The sequence below is a fragment of the Bos indicus x Bos taurus genome, chromosome 17 (genome assembly GCF_003369695.1).
Source record: "Bos indicus x Bos taurus breed Angus x Brahman F1 hybrid chromosome 17, Bos_hybrid_MaternalHap_v2.0, whole genome shotgun sequence".
NCBI lineage: Eukaryota > Metazoa > Chordata > Mammalia > Artiodactyla > Bovidae > Bos > Bos indicus x Bos taurus.
In genome coordinates, this window is record NC_040092.1 from 6,540,874 (window position 1) to 6,564,563 (window position 23,690).

General features: G+C 51.6%; 1 protein-coding gene across 1 annotated transcript in view; it reads left to right on the top strand.

The window, feature by feature from the left end:
- The first annotated feature begins 5,223 nt into the window (after positions 1-5,223).
- The window catches only part of TPST2 (tyrosylprotein sulfotransferase 2), a 54,565-nt gene continuing 36,098 nt past the window's right edge, over positions 5,224-23,690 (top strand). The window contains exon 1 of the mRNA XM_027566439.1: positions 5,224-5,329. The gene's annotated coding sequence lies outside the window, so the exon portion shown is untranslated. The remainder of the gene's footprint in view (positions 5,330-23,690) is intronic.

Consider the following 23,690-nt stretch of genomic DNA (forward strand, 5'->3'; position numbering starts at 1 on the left):
AGCCTCTTGCCTTTGAAGTCAGGGTGTCTTGTCTCAGACCAGAAGGTAGGAGCCCTGGGTAGGAATCAGGAGATATGGTGTTAGTCCTGCTCTATTGCTGCTGCTGCTAAGTCGCTTCAGTAGTGTCCGACTCTGTGCGACCCCACAGACAGAAGCCCACCAGGCTCCCCCGTCTCTGGGATTCTCCAGGCAAGAACACTGGAGTGGGTTGCCATTGCCTTCTCCAATGCATGAAAGTGAAAAGTGAAAAGGAAGTCGCTCAGTCGTGTCCGACTTTTCGCGACCCCATGGACTGCAGCCTACCAGGCTTCTCCATCCACGGGATTTTCCAGGCAAGAGTACTGGAGTGGGGTGCCATTGCCTTCTCCTGCTAGGAGCTACCAAATGTTGGGCAAATGGCTTCTGTACCCAGGAGTCATTCTTGCCATCTGTAAAATGGCAGCATAAACAAGTCCATCCAGCCTCAAGATTCTGATGCTGGGACTCTGTTTCCAGAGTTCCGTGATTCTCAATGATTCTGCAATGCGTCTCTAAGTGTCCACGGTCCTCGAAGGCCAGTATCAAGCTACATAGATGGCCATCCTCAGTTCCTAAGGTGTGTGAGTACAGCTCTGAAACTCTGCTGCAGTGGGATTGTATGAGCCACGCAGACCCAACTTTTCATATTTCTTCAGTGCTTAGACCTCATCAAAGGCAAGATGCCACATGATCTTATGATCCAAGAAAGGCAAAGAGAAATACTACCCATTTGAATATAACAGTTACTTTCTAATCACTTAGAACTGTTATTTCATACTTATTGAGAGAACTACTTTAACCTTTTTATATTTATATATAAATATGTTATATTTAAATTTATTAATATTTAGGAAAAACTTTTTCAGCATGTCAATTTTGTGAATCCCATAAAAAGAAAACACGCCGGAAATCCATCAGTGAAGTGAGTCCTTAAATTTCTTTGCATTTATAGTCTAAACCTTCCAGATTGCTTTCCACTCAAAGCTGTTGATGTTTTTCTTTTCTCACAGGTGTTATATTAAAAAAAATGTGCACATTAGCATCGCTGATGCATAATATATACACTTGGCAAAAACAGCTGAAAAAACTTGGAAGAAAATAACAAACTATTTTATATTTAATTTGTTTTTATCAAGACGTTTAACTTTTGCTACTGAATTTATGAGTAAAAATGTGGTAATAGAAAACAGAGAACCAATAAAAAGTACAAGCAAAAATAAGTAACAAGATAAAATGAAACAAGGAAAAGAAAAGAACATCTGAAAAGGCCAGGAGTGAGGGTCACACGAGAGTTATAAAGCTATTATTGTTCCTCCCTTGGGTCCTAGTTCCTACGTGTCTCTTGAAATGTGAACATCTCACCACGTGGAACAGGATTTCAGAGCTTACAGATGTCACATTTTTGCCTCGAAACAGAAACTTTCAGTTTCTACTTAATCAGGTGCTCAACAGCTTCTGTTCGGTTCACGGGCACGACGCTGGGGGACACCAGTGGAGCTGGACATGGCCACGTGGCCACAGTGCCCACAGTCTTCTCGGGGGCTTCTCAGTGCTGGTTTGGATTCTGCGTGAGTTTTGCTGTAAACGCCGGCTTCAGGATGCAACGCTTGGGCAAGCTGGGACGTCGCTACATTTCCACGCTAGATCCCAGCTCATGAATCTTTGAATCTCACACCTTTGGGAAGACCAGGCACCTCGGCTATGCAATAGCATCTCCCATCCACAGTGACCGAGGCAGGCCACAGCATTTTGAGCACCGGGACGTCGGTACAAAGTCGTGATGTATGTGTGCAGGGTGCGGGACGTGGGTGGGAGCTCCACCTGAGGCATCGTCTCTCTTGTGCCAGGGCCAGATGGTGCAACTGAGTTTTGGGGAAAGAGCATGTTGCTAGAGTGCCCTGCGCAGCTCCTAGAGAGATGAGCATCTTTTTAGGGCCACGTTGCCATGACAGCCAGTCACCTGGATCCGATACCCAAGATCAAAGGCCTCTGTGAAGCCTGGGTACCCAGATAGTTAGGGTAACCCCACATCCTTCCAGCAAGACAAGTGAACCTGCCCCTCTGTCCTAACCTCCTGCCCGCTGCTGGGTCACCTCCCACTGCCCCTTCAGCCTCCCTGCTCCCACCACCCACCACCCACCACCCTCCTGAGTTTGCATCTCAGCTCTGACATGTACTAGCTGTTGTCCTTGATCAAGCCCAGTTACCTGATAGAACTTCTGTTTCCTCATCTGTAAAGTGGGAGTAATGATAATAAAACCTTAGAGGTTGTTGGAGGGAGTAAATCACTAGCTTGAATGTCCTCTTTATAAGGTGCTTAGAGCATAGCAGGCATCTCAGGAAAGGGGTTTAGAATCCACATGCTTCGTGCCACATTTATTCGTCCTGGTTTCGAGGCCCATCGACAGAGGGGCTCCTGTGTGCCCAGCTTTGTCTAGATGCTGGGGAGACAGGTTGGGGAAGACAGAAAATGCCCCTGGCCCAGTTGTTCACAGGCTAGAGGAGCAAACAGGAATAAACTCTTTTGGCTACACTTTCACAGTGACAACAGTTTCCCAGGCTGCCTTGTCCAGTGTCCATCTCATCAGGACATTTGCCAGGGGTGGGGGTTGGGGGTAGGGTTAGGCTTCCTCAAGGAGGAGACAGTCGGCTTGAGACCTGAAGGGGTTTTCTGAGTCGGGGGGCTGAGAGAAGAGGTCCAACCTAGAAACCAGGCGATCATTCTGGTCCCCTTCTTTAGCGCCACCACTGAGATCTACCAGTTTTATCTTCCAGATATTTCTAGAACCCAAACACGCCCTCCATGCCCCCAGCCACGCTGGGTTGACCAGCTTCCCCCAGAGTATCTCAACAGCCTCCAAAACAGTCTCCCTGCCTGTCCTCTTCTGCACAACAGCCAGAGGATCTTTGCGGAAAGCAAAGCCGGCCCCTTCTTCCTCTGTTTCCCGCCTCCCATATCTTTCCAGCTCTACCAGACTCCTTCTTCTAGCCCACAAAGCCCTGAAGCATCCACCCCTGCAGACCTCCCTGACCTCCTCTTACCCACCCCACATCTTGTCCACTCTGCACTTCATGACAACAATCCTTCCTGCTGAATGTTTATACCTGTGGGTCCTTGCAACTGACACAATCTCCTATGATCCCTGAGCCATGCTTCAGGTTTCAGTGTAAACACCCCAGCCCTCCCTCCTTGGACCAGGTTGATCGCCCTCTTTCCAGTCCCCTAATGCTTGCTGGGAGCTGCAGCAGACACAGGAGACGTAGGTTCTATCCTGGGGTCGGGAAGATCCCTGGAGGAGGAAATGGCAATCCACACCAGTATTCTTGCCTGGAAAATCCCATGGACAGAGGAGCCTGGAGGGCTACAGTCCACGGGGTCGCAAAGAGTCGGACAAGTCTGAGCAACTGAGCAGGCACGCACGCACAAAATGCTTGTTGGAGGGTTCAGATTCCCCCACCTGGATGCAGGACCCTTGCTCTTGTGTTACTGGCTGACTCTCATGCCCAGCACAGGGTCACAGGGTGCTCAGGAAAAGCATGTCGCTACAGTCAGACCTCTCTTCCTTTGATCTCCATTTCTCTACCCAGAAAGGGACATTATAAAGCACCCAGCAGGGTCACCATGCAGTGAGTCACACCAAGCCTGTGGTATGTGCACGATAAACACCATATAACATTATTCAGTAACAGCTGGTTCCATGGAAGCAGGGGATTTCATTTCGCCAGTTCCAGCAGGCAGTTCCTACGTGGCAGGCACTACTTATTGGACATATGAATGAATTAATGAACGAGCTACAAATAAACACTTGGCTGGACATGGACAGATTACTTAATATCTTTATGTCATTTTTTTCTTATCTGTAAGATGGGGATGATAATGGACCTCTGACAAGGTTATTAAAGGTTTAAATGTACAGAGAGTGCTTAGAGCCATGCCTAAATAGTATCTAATTATATTACTTATAGAAAGCTAATTGTATATGTATATGAGCTTCCCTCGTGGGGCTAGTGGGTAAAGAACCCACCTGCCAATGCATTAGACATAAGAGACCTGGGTTCGATCCCTGGGTCAGGAAGATCCTCTGGAGAAGGAAGTGGCAACCCGCTCCATTATTCTTGCCTGGGAAATCCCACGGACAGAGGAGCCTGGCAGGTTACAGTCCATGGGGTCGCAAAAAGTGGGACACAACTGAGCACACATACAAACAACAGCAATGTATATGCATGCGTGTGCGTGTGTGTGTGTGTGTGCAGTTATGGTGGTAACTATTATAGAAATTATTTTAAATAGGTAATATATGAAAGAAAGTCAAAGTGAAGTCGCTCAGTAGTGTCCCACTCTTTGCAACCCCATGGATTGTAAGCCTGCCAGGCTTGCAGTTCAAACGGAAAAAAAAAAAACAAAGGCTCACAGTAAAAAGTAAGCCTGTTCCCCTTCCTCCCCTTCCTTCAGGTATTCAACCCACATGGATGTAACGCACAGATCGGTCTATTATCTGCTGTTTTACAGATGGAGAAACAGAGGCTCAGAGAAGTTAGACTGAGACGAGACCTACCAGCCCAGAGTTTTCGTCTTGTCTGTCAGGGATTCTCCACCTCACACTACTGACATTTTAGGCTGGACGGCACTTGGTTTTGGGGGAAGGAGGTCAGCCCTCCTCGCCTCCATGTAGGCTATTTAGCAGCATCCCAGGCCTCCACCCACTAGATTCCAGTAGAAACATACTCCCACCTTCAGCGTCCCCCCTCCTTCCGCAGCGGTGACAATCTAAAATGTCTTCAGACTTTTCTAAATGTCTTCCTGGGAGTGGGGCGGCCCGCAAGAGAGCGAAATCGCACCCTCTTTGAGAACCCCTGATGTATACGAACTGTAGAGCAGCCCTTCCCTCTCGTCTCTTTTGTTTTATGCAAACAGCATTTAAAACACTCTGCCCAGGGTCTGGTTTTCTTCTCTCACACCAATTCCTGGCGATCATTCCACTCCCCGGCATACAGACAGAGGGAAATTCTCTTAAACAGAACTGCCGACGGGAGGAAAAGTGGTAAGCTGCCTAGGCCTGGGGGTAAACCAGCATGCGGTCCAGGGTTGCTCTGGGCCGTCTCCCTGGGACGCCCCGCCCCACCGCGCGGTCTGGAGGCGGGACAAGGGAGATGGGGAGTGGCCGTGGGCGGGCCTGAAAGGGGGAGGGACCACGTTCCAGGCACGCCCCCTGGCGACGTCACGGCGCCGCGGCCACGCCTCCCCCGGCCGGGGCGGCTGGCGAGCTGGGAGTCGCTGGGCGCGCGGGGCTGCCGCGGCTAGCCTCTCACGGTAGGTGGCCCCGGGGCGGCGCGGTGGGGGGGCCTGGGCTGCAGCCGCCAGCGGGAGGCCGCCTGCGGGTCGGCCTCGAGCACCGGGGAGCCCTCGGCCCTCGCGGCTTTTTCCCTGGCCCGGCCCGGCTGCTCCGGGCTCCGGGGCTGGGTGCTGGGAGGAAGGCGGCGCTGGCGGGCGTCTCGCGGATCCGTACCCGCTCCCTGCGCTCCGTGCGCTCTCCGCGGGATGCGGCGGAGACCCGGTCCCCGTGACCCGGATCCCGCGGTGAAGCCGGGAGGTGCTCAGCGTCTGTGTGTGTGTGTGTGTGTGTGTGTGTGTGTGTGTGTGTGTGTGTGTGTATTGCCGGGAGGTCGGGCGGGAAGCAGCGTGTCTCCGCTGTCGGAGCCACCGACCCCTCCCCGGCGCGCGCGGGGACCACCACGCGGGCGCCGAGACGCGCGGGGCGGGGGCGCGTGGAAGTTAACTTGCAGCCTCTGTGGAGTTGAGAGGCGTGTCTCAAGTGGAGGGATTAGGGGAAGGAAATAGTTGTCTGGAGCGGGGAGTGGGGGGCTCCGAGAGCATGAAATAAGGGGTCAGCCCTGGTGAACCTGGGGGTCACCCGCTAGGAGGGGGTTGGAGTTTGACCAGAGGATCCCACTGCCCAGAAACCTCCGGCTCTCGGAGGAGTGAGCTGAATGGGAGATGCCTCGTAAAGCTAGGACTGGGAGTGGCGGCCAGGGAAAGGGGGCATGGTCACTAAGGTTGGGCGCGCCGGACCTGGCAGAGTCTGTTGTTATTCTTTTGTGGGACAGAGGTCGAGGTCTAGCTTTCCCACTTCAGAGGCCCGCCCCCTCGTGAGGAAGGGTGGGAACCATCCAATTGAGTGCAGTAGTTAGAAGGGCTGATCACTTTGCCTTCTTCCCCTTTTACAGATGGGGAAACTGAGTCTCAGAGAGGTCTTGTGCCCACGGCCTTACATCCCACAGCTAGGATGTGGCAGAGGTGAAACTCAGCCTGAGGCCCCCTGATTCCGTGTGTCTTGTAGGGATGTTGGAAGGGAGGTGCGGGTGTGGGGAGCTGGTAAACTCCTACTCATCCTTCAGAAACCTCCGTGAGCAGCATCTCCTCCTGGAAGCCTTCCCGGGCACTCCACAGGCATCGTTCAGTTCAGTTCAGTTCAGTAACTCAGTCGTGTCTGACTCTTTGCGACCCCATGAACCGCAGCATGCCAGGCCTCCCTGTCCATCACCAACTTCCGGAGTTTACCCAAACCCATGTCCATTGAGTCGGTGATGCCATCCAGCCATCTCATCCTCTGTCGTCCCCTTCTCCTCCTGGCCTCAATCCCTCCCAGCATCAGCGTCTTTTGGCATCGCTGGGCCTTCCTGTTTGGTATCCCACAGAGTTAACAGGCCCTTGCTTGTTAACCTTTTTTTGCAGGTCTGTCTCCCGTTCTGGGCTGTGGACACTTTTCCCTCTACTCCATGTCACATGCTTTCATTTAGCTGGGTGGCTTGATGGTTAGGCCAGGCTTCTGGGTTTGGACAAATCTTGGTGTGACTCACTCTGGTTTAGTAGTGATGTGGTCTGGGCGAGTCATTCCCCTGCACTCAGCCTCAGTTTCCATGACTGTGAAATAAGGTTTATCATGTCACTTGTGAACCATTTTAACCCACTGACTCCCAATTGTACTATTATTTACTTAATATATGTGTTTATATCACCTTATTTTTTTAAATCTCATGTAATTTTTTAAAATCATAGCCTTATTGAGATATAACTCACATACCGTACAATTCACCCATTTAAAGTATTCAATTTAGTGGTTTTTGAGATAGTCACAGAGTTGTGCAGCCGTCGCCAGTGTCTAATTCTAGAACATTTTCACTGCCCATAAAGAAACCCTGGGCCTATCAGCAGTCACTGCCAATCCCTCCTTCCCCCAGCCCCTGGCAACCACTAATCTACTTTTCATCTCTATGGATTTGCCTATTCTGGACATTTCCTCTAAAAGGAATCATGCACGATGGCCTTTTATGATTGGTGCTTTTCACTTAGAATGTTTACAAGTTTCATCCACGTGCTAGTATGCGGTACTTTATTACTTTTTAATTTTAGTATTAAAAAATATATTTACTTGGCTGCGCCGGATCTTAGTTGAGGCATGTGGGATCTTCAGTCTTCATTTCAGCAGGATCTTTAGTTGTAACATGTGGGATCTAGTTCCCTGATCAGGGATTGAACCCAAGACTTCTGCAGTGGGAGCATGGAGTCTTAGCCACTGGACCACCAAGGAAGTCCCTATTTTAGTAGCTCATTACTTTTTTTTTGGACTGAGTAATATTCCATTGCATTGAATAAATCATGTTTATCTGTTTATCAGCTGATGGGCATTTGGGTTGTTGCCATTTGGGGACTATTATGAATAGTACTGCTGTGAACATTCCTGTACGAGTCTTTGTGTGGCTATGTTTTCAATTCTCTGGGGTACAGCCCTAGGAGTGGAATTGTGGGGTCATATGGTAATTGTTCGTTCCACCTTTTGAGGTCCCACCAAACCGTTTTCCAAAGCAGCTTCGCTGTTTTACAATCCTATCAGCAGCAGATGAGGGTTCTAATGCTCTTGAACAAATTTAGTTTTCAGCAGCTGAAATCTTCCAAATCACTGGCTTTGACCCCTGCTAGTTAGAAGTTAACACATGTGAAATTAATGCACATGAAATTTACACAGGTGAAACTGAAGCACAGGAAATTAAGCTCTTCCTTAGCAGAGTAACTGGGAACTCCGGGTACTCTGAGGAAGGGAAACAGATCAAGACTGGGGCAGTTAGGTGAGTCCATGTGCACCGTGACCTCCTGTAACAGCCAGAAATATTTGCTGAGGCTCCTCCTGCCAGATCCTGAGTGGGACCAGGGGAGGCCGTGAGGAAAGGAATCCCGGGGCTTGCAGTGCCCACCCCAGGACCCGGCACACGATCCGGTGGTGCCTTCAGGGGCCTCTGTGTGGGCTGAAAGGAAAGGGGGATGGCTCAGACCCCCCCACCCTAGGCCAGGAGGAGTGCCTTGACGGCTGAGGCTCCACGTGGAAGCCAGGGACACCTCTGGAGGGTTTCCTAGACTACAGTCCTGGGGTTCAGAAGTGCAGTCTGGCCCTGCCTGTGCTCCACCCCATACCCCCGTGACGTCCTCTGGTGGCCACGAGGTTCCCTTATCTTGCATTCATGCTTAGTCTCGTCCGACTCTTTGCAACCCCATGGACTGTAGCCCGCCAGGCTCTTCTGTCCCTGGGATTTTCCAGGCAAGAATACTGGAGTGGGTTGCCATTTCCTCCTCCAGGGGATCTTCTGAATCAGGTATCGAACTTGCGAATCCGGAGTTTCCTGTACTGCAGGCAGATTCTTGACCGCCTGAGCCATTGGGGAAGTTAGATATACCCTAAGTGGGCCACTGCTTATTTCCAGAGACGCCCCCCGGGCCTGAGGCCAGCAGTCCTGAGTGACGGCCACCCGTGTCCCTCTTTTCGATCATTGTTCCCACACCTGGGACGCGCACCGCGTCCCTCACACTCTTTGTCTTTGGATAAGACAGGGCTGCCCAGGAAGAGCCCAGGTCAGAGGGCCCTGGTGTTGTGAGACCACAAGGGGGCTTGAAGGTCACCAGTTCTTCCTGAGGTTCAGCCTGTAGTCCGCTGGTTCAGGAACCTCAGCTGGCGTTGGGCTGTGTATCCTGGGGTCCCAGCCACCGACCTCGTCCCACCCAGGCAGCTGCTCTTTGGGAGGGCCGTGGAGACCCGGCCTCCTGGTGGCCATGTCCAGTCCCTCCTGCTTTTGTTCACTTGTGCATTCTTTCCCTCCCTCGGCCTTTTAAAATCCTGAATTCTGTGCATGGAGAAGGCAGCCTGGGGAAATGGACACTGGGCTGGTGGCTAGGCAAGGGGTTGCCCCTTGCTGGGCCTCAGTGTATCCCGCTGGGGAATGGGCGTGGACTGAATGCAGTAGCACCTTGGGATCTGTAAAGCGCTCAGGTGCGTTATCCGCATGACTTCGTGGGTCAATTTGTAGCAAGAGTAACAGCTCAAAAGCAGCTGATACTGACCCGAAAGCCCGGGTGTGGCCGTTGTGGCTTTGATCTGCCAGGCGGCGGAGTGGAAACCTGTCTGGGTAGCAGGCTCCAGGCCTCCCTATTTGCCACCTGTCCTAACTGCCTGCAAAGCTCCTCGCTCTCTGCAGACACATCTGTTCTGTCTGGTTCCAGGGTAGGTTCCCGGGTGCCTGCTGCTTCCCACGCCCCCTGCTTGGGTCTCCTCCACCCTGGGCTTCCACAGCCCCAAGGAGAATGTCTGGGCCGCCAAGTGAATTCCCACATCGACCAGACTTTTGACCCAGGCAGCTGTGGCCAGAGAGTGGGCTGGGCCATCGCATCTTTGAGGGCCCGGGCCTGTGTTTGAATCCTTCCAGTTCCACAGGAGGGCGAGGTGTTCCCTGGCTGACTCCCCAGTGCCTCAGTTTTCTCATCCGCAGAATACAGGCGCAGCTGGAACCTACTTCCTGCAGGTGTTAACGGGAGGGCTTGGGGGTAAAGTGCCCACCCTGCTACCAGGGGAAACGCCAGGCCCCTGGGGTCAGACAGGCTCTTCAGAGACACTTGAACGTGTTGCTTTGTGAGACCAGCTTCCCCGTCTGTCCAGAGGCAGTGATTATAAATACAGTGTCAACAGGGCTCACTGAGTGCCAGGCAGTGTTCTAGGTACTTTCTGTGCTTGAATTCACTTAATTCTCCCACTCGTCCTCCTCCGATACTTTGATGCAGAGGCACAGAGAGGCAAAGTCATTTGCACAAGGTCACCCAGCTGGGAAGTGGGGAGAGACAGGGTTTGAATCCAGAGTCTACGCACTTTTCCTTTTATCCTTTTACGTGCTGGGTATTGATTGCTACGCGGCTTTCCTCTAGTTGCGGAGAGTGGCGGCTTCTCTTCATCCCGGTGCACAGAGTTCTCGAGGTGGAGCACAGGATTTCTGGCTCTAGAGCCACAGGCTCTGTTGCTATGTCGCTGGGGCTTCATTGCTCCGAGGCAGATGGGATCTTCCCAGATTGGGATCGAACTCCTGTCTCCTGCATTGGCAGGAGGATTCTTTACCACTGAGCCACCAGGGAAGCCCCCAGGGTCTACACTGTTAATTACCATCTTACCTGCCTCTCAATACCCTGTCTTCATGCCTAGCATACAGAAAATCTCAGTTGCTCTTATTACATTATTATAGAATTATTCTTAGATATTTCATCATAAAATTTATCATAAAATTACTGCATGTTATTAATGTTCATCCCTTTTTCTGCCCTTCTATCCACACTGCTTCCCGGATGGACAGAACACGCAGGGCTTTTGGCTTGTGAGGTCTAGATTTCTCCTCCCCACCTCGGTGTCCCTCTGCTCCCCCTAGTCTCATAAACAGCTGGAGGCTGGGCAAGAGCTCAGAGGCAGCTGAGTCCCAGCTCTGCCTCCAGAGTGCTGTGTGACATTGGACAGAGTGCTTGCCCCCACTGAGACTCTGTTTCCCCACCTGTGAAATGGGTAGGCAGGGCTGTAACAAGCTGCCAGTCAACGGCTTCACCCCACAGGGTGGCTCTTGTATACTCCCACGATGTTTTATTTTACAAGGAGAAAACATTCGAATATTTTTAGAGAATGATGCCAAAGCCTCCCTTCTTAGGGAAACTCAGGAGCTTGGGCCACACTAGAGTGTCCTGAAGCTGCCCCTTTGGTGGCCTGGGCTCTCTTGGTTTCTTCCCGCCGTGCCCCAGCACTGAGGGTCCCTGGCCGAGTGCACACCTTCCGGGCTCTGAGGACCCCAGGGGTCTGCCTGGGTGTCATTTGAATGAGCACATCCATTGCTTTAAATACGAATATATATTTTAAACCACTGGTTTCAGTGTTGTCCAGGAGTTCCTCCAGCGCTGCTTTTCTAGGTCATCAGAGACTGAAGCCTCTTACCTCTTCTGCTACTGTAAACCTTCAAGGCTTTTTTTTTTTTTTAATGTGGCTGCTCCAGGTCTTAGTTGAGGCTTGTGGGATCTCTAGTCGCGGCATGTGCGATCTAGCTCCCTGACCAGAGATCGAGCCTGAACTGTCTGCATGGGGAGTGTACAGTCTTAGCCACTGAGCCACCAGGAGAGTCCCCTCAAGGCTTTTAACACGGCCTTGTCCCCATCCCGCAGTCCCTCTCTGGGCCCCAGGGTCCGGCCTTACCTGGTCTAGGTCCCTGACTAGCCCACAGGGTTATGTGGGGGCCAGGCAAGGTCTCTCTAGGGCTTCCCAGGGGGCTCAGTGGTAAAGAATCCAGCTGCCAATGCCGGAGATGTGAGTTCGATTCCTGGGTCGGGAAGATCCCCTGGAAGAGGAAATGGCAAGTCATTCCAGTATTCTTACCTGGGAAGTCCCATGGATAGAGGAACCTGGCTGGCTACAAACCATGGGGTGGCAAAGAGTCGGACACGATTGATGGAGGCCCCTCTGCCGTGAGGACTGGCGACTGTGTCTGCCCCAGCACGTCCGCGCCGCCTCACAGCTGCTGGAGCACCATCCCATACCCTCTCCCTGTCCTCACAGGGTGCCAGAAAGACACTTCTCTATTGACAGCTTCATTTCGCAGAAACTGACACTCCAGTCACTTCCCTGAAGTCACTCAGGCCTGAGGTGACAGCACCAGGATTCGAACCCACTCTCCCCAAGTCCAGTCGCCGCCGTGGCAGGTCAGCCATCCACCTGTCACTGCACAGAGAGCCACGGGGCGATGTCTACAGTCAGCTGCACCTGGTCCTGGGCCACACTGAGCCCTCAGTAACTTTCTAAATAAATAAGGACACGTGGCAAGTTCTCAGCCAGATGCTGGGGTGCAAGATTCAGGAAGCCACCAGGTCCCACTTTTTCCGGAGCACATGTTCCAGTTGAGGCGGCAAAAAGAAAAAGAGAAAATGACATCTCTGACCTGAGCTGCCCAACTGGGAAACTGGGGCTTCCCAGGGTGGCTCAGTGATAAAGAATCTACCTGCTAATGCAGGAGACACAAGAGACGCCAGTTCCATCCTTGGGTCAGCAAGACCCCCTGGAGAAGGGAATGACAATCCACTCTGGTATTCTTGCCTGGAGAATCCCATGGGCAGAGGAGCCTGGCGGGCTACAGTCCATGGGGTCACAGAGAGTTGGACATGACTACGTGACTGAGCACACACCACACCTCTCAAACTTGAACACTTGCACGAATCCCCTAGAGATCTCGCCAAGGCGCAGATGCTGACTGAGCAGGTTGGGGGCAGGCCCAGCTCTCAGGGGACTCCAGTGCTGTTGTCTAAAGACCACACTTGAAGCAGTGACAACCTAGATCAGAGGTCAGGAAACTACAGCCCATGGGCCAAATCTGGTCCACAGCTTGCTTTTATGAATAAAGTTTTATTGAAACATGAAATAAAGTTTTATTGAAACCTAGACAGCATATTAAAAAGCAGAGATGTTACTTTGTCAACAAAGGTCTGTCTAGTCAAGGCTATGGTTTTTCTAGTGGTCGTGTATGGATGTGAGAGTTGAACTATAAAGAAAGCTGAGTGCCAAAGAATTGATGCTTTTGAACTGTGGTGTTGGAGAAGACTCTTGAGAGTCCCTTGGACTGCAAGGAAATCCAACCAGTCCATTCTGAAGGAGATCAGTCCTGGGTGTTCATTGGAAGGACTGATGCTGAAGCTGAAACTCCAATACTTTGGCCACCTGATGCGAAGAGCTGACTCATTTGAAAAGACCCTGATGTTGGGAAAGATTGAGGGCGGAGGAGAAGGGGACAACAAAGGATGAGATGGCTGGATGGCATCACCGACTCGATGGACATGAGTTTGAGTAAACTCCGGGAGTCGGTGATGGACGGGGAGGCCTGGCGTGCTGCAGTTCATGGGGTCGCAAAGAGTCAGACGTGACTGAGCAATTGAACTGAACTGATTGAAACAGGGCCACTCTTCTTCCACCTACCACAGCAGGGTCCAGTAGTTCTAACAGAGACCATACAGTCCACAGACCTGAAAATGCTGCTGCTGCTGCTGCCGAGTCACTTCAGTCGTGTCCGACTCTGTGCGACCCCACAGACGGCAGCCCACCAGGCTCCCCCGTCCCTGGGATTCTCCAGGCAAGAACACTGGAGTGGGTTGCCATTTCCTTCTCCAGTGCGTGAAAGTGAAAAGTGAAAGTGAAGTCGTTCAGTCGTGTGGGATTCTTAGCGACCCCATGGACTGCAGCCTACCAGGCTCCTCCATCCATGGGATTTTCCAGGCAAGAGTACTGGAGTGGGGCACCAACGCCTTCTCCAGACCTGAAAATAGTTTTTTAAAAAAATCACTAGTGCTTTTTTTAGGAAGTCTATTGAATTTGTTACAATGTTGCTTCTGTTGTTTATGTTGTGGTTTCTTGGCAGGAAGCATGGAGGGGTCTTAGCTCCCTGACCAGGGATTGAACTCACAGCCCCTGCATTGAAAGGTGAAGTCTTAACCACTGGACTACCAGGGAAGTCCTGAAAATAACAACTATTGGGCCCTTTATGGGTAGTCTGACTACCTCCATCTACTCATATTACTCAAGTAATAGTGTTTTGTGATTTGGTGAATATAAGGCTATCATAAAAAGGATTGCTGTTAACATTTGAGGGCCTCCTGGGTACTTAGCTCTTTAGGGGTAATTCGGTATTGTATCCATTTTATGGGTGAGACAGACTGAGGCTCGGATTGGCTGGGTCACAGATGCAGAGTCTAGGGGGCCAGGAAGTGGGTGAGGCCAAGTGGTGCCAGGTGAGTACATTCTTGTTACATCAGAGCTTCTGCCTGGAAAGTCTTCAGGGAGCACAGAGGTTTTGTTTTGATTTCAACCCATCCGAGGGCACTCGGATACCTTCACTTCTTTGTCTGTTCTCCCGTTGAGTCAACAAATAATCCATGCAGCTGGTGCTGGGAGTTGGGGGCCTTGCTGACCACTAATGTCGAGGGGACGTGGGGAATGCCCAGTCCTGTGCCTTCCAGTGGAGGAGGCAGTGAGCCTGAGAGGCCACTCAGGCTGCTAAGCACCCGGAGGAACCTGACATGGGCTTGGGAGGCAGTCAAGGAAGGCTTCCTGGAGGAGGGGGTACAAATTGTACCAATAGGAGTTAGCTGAGTTGAGGAGGGCAGGAAAGGTTTTCTAGGGGAAGGGAACCACAGGCACAAAACTGGCGTTGTTGGTTTGGTACAGCTCACAACACAGATTTTTTTCTGTCTGTGTGTGTATGTTGGGGATGAGAGAATGTTAAAAATTGGCTGTGTCAGAAAACCTGGATTTACCCTGGCGAAGGAAAAAGTTTTCCTCTCCAAGTTCCCCTCTACCTTCTCATGGCTTCCTGGACAGGGTCTGCTGTGGGTGCTAACTCAGTGCTTGTCTCCAGGGAGTCCTATGGATGAGCAAAGAGCAGACCCCCCCGCTGGGCTCCTGGGGGTGGGCTGTGTGGGGTGGTCCTTGGGCTGGTGGCAGCCTCAGCCAAGAAGCAGAAGGATCGCTTCCTTCCCGTGTCTTCTTTGCAGTCACTTTTTAATTAGGGCGTGTTGTTAACTGAAGGTGTGAGGGGGCAGAGTTTCCTTTGAAAATGTTTTTAACGATACTGAATTCATTTAACCAGAGTATCGGGTAGACGGCACCAAAGGGGGTTTGGGGTGTAGCTGTTGTCACCAGGGTGGCCCTCGGCAGGTCAGAATTTGGAGGGGAGCCCCGGGGCAAGAGTAGGGGGAAGCTGGGAGGGGGCCAGACCAGCAGCAGCCTCCCCCCCCCCCCCCATCTGCTCTTTCCCTGAAGTCCCAGGAGCCGGGGCCGAGGGTGGGGGCGGGGAAGAACCCCGTTAGCTCTGGTGGTGTGGGGTGTGTGTCCCTGGTCAGTGGCCGCTGGGGAGCCAAGCTTCCTGTTCCAGGCAGCTCCCCACGGCTCTCACTCCCCACCGGCCGCTGTCTGCCGGGGTCTCTATTTCTGCCGGGGTCTCTATTTCTGCCGGGGTCTCTATTTCTGCCGTGCCCTGCCTCTCTTTTCCATCCCTGTCTCCCTCTTGGTTTTGGTCTCTCCCCTGACTGTGTCTCCCCTCGTCCCTCTCTCGCCCTCCATCTCTGGCCCATCTCTGTCTCTCCGCATCCCCCCCACCCCCGTCCCTGTCCGTCTGTCTGTCCTCTCCCTCCCGACCTGGGCTACTGGGCTACTTCCCCTTCCCCTCCCCCATGCACACACCCCGATGTGCTCTTCCTCGCTCTCCTCTGTCCCACTTCCTTCGGCCGCGAGTGACATCCTCCCTCAAGGCCCATCAGAACCCCCCGGGGACCAGCCACGCGTGCCCCGTGGAGGTGCAGGAGCCTTGGGGTGAGCCATGTTGGCTGGGTGAAGAGAGGGGGCACCAGGGAGGTCGGGAGGGTGGCCGAGGCTGCTGTCCAGGGTTCACAGTCGGCCCCCCAACCCCAGGAGGGGCCCCCCTCGCCCCGCCCAGCTGACCCAGGGCTTCAGGGAGGAAGAGGAAGCTTGGGTTGACGGCCCGAGGGCGGATTGCCGCTGTGGGTTTGATTTGGGCTGGGGCTCCGTCCCCTGGGGCAGCGAGGGTTTTGTTACCCTGGCTCCCAAGCAGAGGTGCATGTCCGTGGGTGGTGCCCCCTGGGCAGGCACCACATGGTGTGTCCCCGGCTCCCCTCCAGCACACAGTAGGCCAGTAGGGCATGTGAGAGTTTGGGGGTGAAGGGCCAAATCAGAGACAGTCCAGCCTCTTCCTTCCGCCCACGGGGAAACCTAGGTCCAGAGAGCAGAGGTGATTTGCAATTTGCTCAAGAGCGTGCCCACGGACTTGGAACCCAGAGCTGCATCCGGGGGCCCCCACCCTTGGCAACCGGACAGCGCGGGTGGGTGTTCCTGGTGGCCTTGGGTCAGGGTCACGTGAAAACCATCCCTGAGGAGGTGGGAGACTCACTTTGAGGCCACCTTGGCCACCTGCTGGGGGCCCTGGACCCTCCAGGGAATGACACACAGCCCCGAGGTTTGCAGAAGGGGTCAGGGCTATGGAGTCTGAGTCACTGACCTCCCAGCGGGCAGACGGTGGGCTTGCTTTCAGCCTGGGGCTGCAGCTGCCGCAGCCTTGGGAACCTCGGTCCTCCGCTCACGTGTCACCCGCTCTGCCCTTGGGTCGCACAGAGGATTTTGTTGTAATCACAGGCATTCTGTGGGTTCTCTGGGGAAACCAGAAGGGAAAGACGCAGCTCTGCCAAGGAGGGAAGGGGCTCTCCTTGCACGAGACTCCAGTGTCTGGGGATCCGCCCCTGCCCCGCTCCTGCCTCCCCTCCCTTCCTGAGAAGGTTGGTGGGAACACAGCACCTTTGAGCAAGCAGCAGCACCCCCCAACCACCGAGGGCTCTTCCTCCACAGCTGGCTGCACACCACGCCCAGAACCCCCACCCAGCAGGTCTGGAAGGGGCCCAAGAGTTTGCATTGCTCACACGTTCCCAGCTGCTGATTTGGCTAGACAGACCTCTGTGGGCAAAGCGATGTCTCTGCTTTTTAATACGCTGTTTAGGTTTGTCATAGCTTTTCTAACAAGGACCAATCATCTTTTTAATTTCATGGCCACAGTCACCGTCTGCAGTGATTTTGGAGCCCAGAAAAATAAAATGTGTCTAGCAATGTAGGTTCAAGATTCTGCTCCACCACGTACCTGCCGAGAGTTCTGAGGCAAGGCCTTTACCTCTCTGTGCTTCGGCTTCCTCGTCTGTCAAATGGGATAATAACAGCACTGTTTTCGTAGATTAGCTGTGAGGATTAAATGAACTAATACGTGTAAGGTGCCTAGAACAGTGCCCAGGCATGGAGTAAGCAGTATACACATGCTTGCTGTTATTACAGTTACTGCTCTTACTTTTATTACCATTGTCATTTCCATCCACCCCCACATGGTTCTGCAAATGAATTTTTTGTCCAACCCAGTATATACCTAGATGAATTTTTTTTGTTGTTTTTATAGGTACTATCTCACTCTGACTTTACAATCTTCACAGTATACCTTGATTTTTATTAACATAAAAAAGGAAAGGATCGCTGGTTTATCTAGATAGACTGGGTTGGGCAATGTTCTTTTAAGAGGAGATTTATTGCGGGATTTAGCTCACCCAATTACAGGTCAGACGCACTTGAGTTAACTTGGGCACAAGCAGTGTGACCTTGGGCCAGCCCCTTCTCTTCTCTGGTTTTCAGTTTCCATCCCTGTGAAATGGGCATCCTCTTAGTGACTGTCTCTTGGGTTCCTGGCAGGATTAACACGTGCGTTTATGTGGTGCCTGATGCATAGAAGTGCTAATTCATAGCAATCTGGATTCTGTTGTTTACCCATTTTACAGATAAGGAAACTGAGGCTCACAGACATTCAGGGACTCTTCTCACAGCAGCATGCTCCCTGAGTCTGTTTCTGGTATTGTCTGGGCAAGTCTGCAGATGCAAATACTTCCGACAGAGTCCCAGGCCCCTTCAGCGCCCCAAACCATTTTTCTTTAAAGAAAGGCTATTCACTCCCTCTGAATCTAGCCCCCAGAAGTCAGTGAACCGTGAGGAGACGGTTCTCCTCATGGGTTCCTCCCTCTGATTTTTAAAGTGTTCTTGTTCTTAGCAGCTCTTGGAGCTCTTTAAAAGTCTTCCTCTTCTGTCTGCTTCGGGAGCAAGCAAGAGGGAGGGTCTCCCAGTCCTGGACTGTGTGTGTCCACGAGGGAAGCAGGTGGGCAGGTTGATGTCCCGGGTAAAACGAGATTCCTGGGGATGTGCTGCCTGCAAATGGTTCTCTTAAAACCCCCACCCAGGGATTTCCCTGGTGGTCCCATGGTTAAGAATCTGCCTGCCAATGCAGGGGACACGGGTTCGATCCCTGGTCTGGGAGGATTCCACACGCCTCGAGGCACCTAAGCCTGTGAGCCACGACTGCTGAGCCCATGTGCCAGTACTGAAGCCCATGCACCCTGGAGCCCATCCTCTGCAACAAGAGAAGCCCCTGCCATGAGAAGCCTGGGCACCGCGATGAAGACCCAGCACAGCCAGAAATAAAAGAACAAACCTCACCCATCCCCCCACTCATACCCCAAAGATCACCTGCAAAAGACTCCTCTTACCTGGGAACTTACATCAGGAAGTGTTCGTGACCTGCTCGCTTTGTTCCTGGTCAAGCCTTTCTGCCTCACTGGCTCTCGGCCACGGCAAAACTTGCACAGCGAAGACATGCAATCAGAAAAACCATAAACTACAATTAAGGGGCAGGGGGAAGCTCGTCAAGGACTTTTCTAAGCGTAAAGTATCGGAACAGCCTTCTGACCTTTGGGTAAGGACAGTCTCCGGGTTAGCTTTCCGTGAGGAAAACTCCCATCCACACACTCTTGAGGGCAGAAGTGAGAGTGCTTAGCTGGCTCCAGCTGTCGCTGTGAGTTTTCCCATGAGACTTTGGGAATCAATTTTGCTTAGTTTTATCAAAACAATTAAAAAAAAAATCATGCTGGGGTCTGTGAGAAGACCACGTGAATGGTGAGTATGCCAAGGTCCCAAAGGGCCTCTGATGTGTCTGCATCAGTTGTTTGTGAGTGGTTGAATCCTGGTTTAAAATAGTTAAAGGTCGGGGGAAGAAAAGGGGGATTGATTGGCTTAGATAAACAGTTAAGTCTGAAAGTAGATTGCCTTCGAGTGTGACTGCGTTTGGGTGCTTCACCCTCATAGGACACTGTCTCTCTCTCTCTTTTTAAAATTTTATTTATTTATTTACCTTTGGCCATGCCGGGTCTTGGTTGCTGCGTGGTCTTTTCTCCAGGGGCAGCGAGTGGAGGCTGCTCTCTCTGGTGTGTGGGCTTCTCTCATTGCAGAGCACAGGCTCTTGGTGCGTGGACCTCAGCAGTTGCAGCACGCGGGCTCAGCAGTTGCGGCTCCTGGGCTCTAGAGCACAGGCTCAGTAGCTGTGACTCACAGGCTGAGTTGTTCCGTGACATGGGGGATCTTCCCGGAGCAGGGATCGAAGCTGTCTCTCCTGTCCTGGCAGGTGGATTCTTTACTGCTGAGCCACCGTGGAAGCCCGACACGATGTCGTTCGTTCTCTGTTTCACAGATGGGCTTTTTTTCCTGTGGTGGCTTCATTCTCAGACCTGCTCTCCCCTTTGACGTCTCCAGTCATTCGTCCTGCTCATTTAGCTCTAAGAGAACGGGTTCTCTGATTCTTCTCGCAAGCTCTAGGATTGCTTCCTGCTCACCCACCTTGAGTCTCGTGCCCGTCCATGAGTGTCTGTGCCCTTTCGTTAACCAGACCTCAGCCACTGGTCCCGGGCACGGGGTCAGCCCGTCCCGGTTACAGGGGTGGGGAATGCACGCATCCCAGCAGACAGACACCCACAGCACCAGTGGACCAGTGGTGGGGCAGAAAGGAAAAGGGAAGGCAGGGTTTATGTCCTGGAGGAGAAGGTGGAAGCAGCCGCTGCCGTTAATGGAGGCTTCAACCTGCTCCAATATGGCATGAAGGCCTTTATGTGTATTTATCTGCTCTCCTCTTTCACTGGCAAGGAAATGAGGCTCAGAGCGGTTAAGTGACTCTCCTAAGGTCACAAAGCTGACAGGTGGAGAATTCAAACTCAGCTCTATCTTTTTGCAAAGCCCATGTGTTCATGGCTCCCTGATACCAGGGGAAACTTAGTGATCTGCAGAGAGAGCTCAAAAAATATGAATGCCTGGGGCAATGCCAAGCTCTGTGTTAAGGCTGGGACTAGAAAAAAATTGTTCTTAAAGACTGCAGGACCCATCAAACCCTGATCCCCGTCCTCCCTGCCGTAGTCTCTGGCAACCACAATTACAGTTTCTGTCTTTATGATTTTGATGACTCTGAATACCTCATGTAAATGTTGTCCTACAGTATTTGTCTTTTTGTGACTGGCTGATTTCACTTAGCATAATGCCTTCCAGGCTCATCCATGTTGTAATATGTATCAGGATCACCTTCCTTGTTAATGCTGAGTGACATTCCGTTGTGTAAATACCCCACATTGTGCACCTCTATCCATGAACCCTTGGGTGGCTTCCACACTTCAGCTATTGTGAGTAATACTGCTGTGAACGTAGATGTAAAAATACCTCTTTGAGACCCTGTGTTCAGTTCTTCTGGGTCTTCTGGGACGTGGAATCAGTGTGGGCCATATGCTGATTCTTTATTTTTAATTTTTTTCCGAGCCTCCGTACAGTTTTTTCACAGTGCCTGTACCATTTTACATCCCCAGCAAGTAGTCACAGATTTGTTTTTTGACATCCTGGCCAACACTTGTTATTTTCTGTTTTTCTGGGGTTTTGTTTGTGTGGGGGGTTGTTGATTTGGTTTGGTTTTACACCAGCCATCCTAATCGGTGTACGGTGGCAACTCATTGTATTTTTGATACGCGTTTGCCTGATGATTTCTGATGTTGAGCATGTTTTCACGTACTTGTTGACCATTTGTCTGTCTTCTTTGGATGAGTGTGCTCTCAGATTCTTTGGCCTTTTTTAGCCAGTCGGTGAGTTTTAGGGGTTCCCTGTAGATTCTGGATATGAACCCCTTTTCAGCTCTGTGATTTGCACATTTATTTTCCCATTCTATGGCTTGCCTCATTACTCTGTGGATAGTGTCTTGTGAAGCACAAAATATTTTAATTTTCATGAAGTCCAGTTTTCTTTTTTTTCTTTTATTACCTATGCCTTTGGTGTCAGATCCAAGAAATCATCGCCCGCTTCTGTTTCGAAGGCACAGTTGGCAGGTTGGGCTGCCGGGTTGGGTTGGGGTGGGGTGGGAGAGACAGAGAGGAGTCGGAGGTTCCGGCTACCTCCGAGGCTTTTGACCCGAGTGTCTTGAGCTGCTCACAACTGGAGTGGGGTGAGTTAGGGGGAGAAACCAAGAGATGAGCTTTGGACGCGTTAAATTTGAGGTCCCAGCTCGACGCAAGCAGAGGTGACGTGGACACAGTTGACGGCCAAGTCTGGTGTCAGGGGGAGAGATTAGGCCTGGAGACGACAGCCCAGAAGTCACCAGCCTGCGGGGAGCAGAGGAAAGCCTGGTGAGCGAAGTGGAGGAGACAGTGGCAGACAAGTAGCAAAGTATGAAACCCCTGCTGCTTCTGCCAGAGTGCCTGGGATTGGCCCAGCATAAGGAAAATTCAAGTCTCAAACTTTCTTGCACCAAGTCCAGGAGAGAGAGTAGAAAACAGGCCGACATCACCTCCTTGGCCTCTGATCAGAAGCCACCCAAGCCGTGGCGGCTCATTTCTGGCATGTGGGTTTGTGCAGCGGGGGCAGGTATGTATGCCAGGCACTGGGGTGGGATTGGCACAATTGGGTGCCAAGGCTCAATCCACTTTGATGTCCCAGCACCTGGCACTGAGCCTGGCCCCGGGAGAGCGCCCGGCAGCCAGCGGTGGTTGAATGAATGCATGGAGTCCTGTGTGTGCCTCTGGGACTGCGGGAAAGGTGTGTGGTGGGAGGGTGCCCAGTGGCGTTTGGCAAAGTGTGATTCTCTAAGACTTGTTTTTATTGGAATCAATCAGACCTATGGAAAGGTGCACACATCGTAAATAGACTGCTTAATGAATTTTCAAAAGATAATTGTGCTCGTGTGTGTGACAGTACCCAGATCAAGAAAAGCACGTGCCCAGCACCCCCCACCCCCACCCCAAGATACCTGTGTCCCCCTCCGGCATGCCTCCTTGCAAAGAGTGCTTGCTGTCCCAGAATCTCCTACCAGAGATTAATTTCGCCTGTCTTTGTACTTTATATACATATAAAGTGCTTTACATGCACACAAACATATATTCTCTTCTGTATTGGCTTTTGGAGGCATGCTGCCTTGAGAGAGTCACCCATATTATGTGAAGTTTCGGCTTGTTCTCTCTCCTGGCTGTCCAGTATGAATAGATTTATTGTATTTACTTGTTTATCCATCCTCTTGTTTATGAGCATTGGAGTAGTTTCTGGTTGGGGGTGGTTACAAATAGTGCTGCAGGGAGCAGGTCAATATGTATCCTTTGGGGAAAGAAGTTAGATGCATTTCTGATGATAAATACTTAACAGTGGAATTGCTGCGTCAGAGAGAAGGTACAGAGCTTCCCTGGTGGCTCAGCAGTAGAGAATGAGGCTGGCAATGCAGGAAATGCGGGTTTGATCCCTGGGTCAGGAAGATGCCTGGAGAAGAAAACAGCAACCCATGCCAGTATTCTTGCCCGGGAAATCCCATGGACAGAGAGGAGCCCGGCGGGCTTCAGTCATGAGATCACAAAAGACTCGGACACAACTTAGAGCACCACAGCAGCAACAGCCAGAGAAGGTGCACATTCAGCTTGTCTCTTAGGCCAGAGAATTTTTCCAGAGAGATTGTGCCAGGTCCCTCTCCCACCCATGGAACATGGACTTTCTGATTGCATCACATCCTTGCTAACACTTGGTGTTATCCTCTTTTTTCATTTGAACCGTTCAGATGTATATGGCCCCACGTTGTATTTCTATTTTGCATTTATTTTCCTGCTGAGGTGGTGCACCTTTTCAAATGCTTATTGACTATTTAGAGAACGTCTTAAATGAAGTATCTCTTCAGATTTGCCCCTCCTAATGGGGGGCCTGTCCTGTTCTTGCTGATTTCCCAGAGCTCTTTGCATATTCTGAATACAGATATCTTGTTTGCCATATGTATTGCAAATATGTTCTTCCTTGTGTGACTTTTTTTGATCAGTAGGAGGAGGAACCAGAAGTTTAGAACCTCCAAGGCATTGACTTGAACACAGGTCAAGCCGTCACCTGCCTGAACCTCAGTTTCCCTCTCAACTCTGCAGAGATTTAGCCTGGTGCTTCGTGTATAAATGGAGCAGGGATGGTTATTAGCACCTCTGTAGGAGTGAAAGAGCCCTGAACTAAAACAGGCAAAAACTAGCCCTGTGGGGACTTTTCAACCTAAGTTATCCCTGTTTCTCAGGCCAGTTCTATAAATATCTGTTAGGCATATACTTTGTACCAATTGCCAAGCTAGGGATTGAAAGTAAGGTGGTGGACAAGATGCAGTTCCTACCCTTGGAGGAAGTTGCACTGAGGTGAGTACAGGGGGCTGTGGGAGCCCATGAGAACACTACCTGGACTGGAGGCATCAAGGAAGGCTTCCTGGAAGAGGCAAGCTTCATGGTGCAGTATGCTTGGAAGGCTTCCTGGAAGAGGCAGGCTTCATGGTGCAGTAGGCTTGGAAGGCTTCCTGGAGGAGGCAAGCTTCATGGTGCAGTATGCTTGGAAGGCTTCCTGGAGGAGGCAAGCTTCATGGTGCAGTATGCTTGGAAGCCTTCCTGG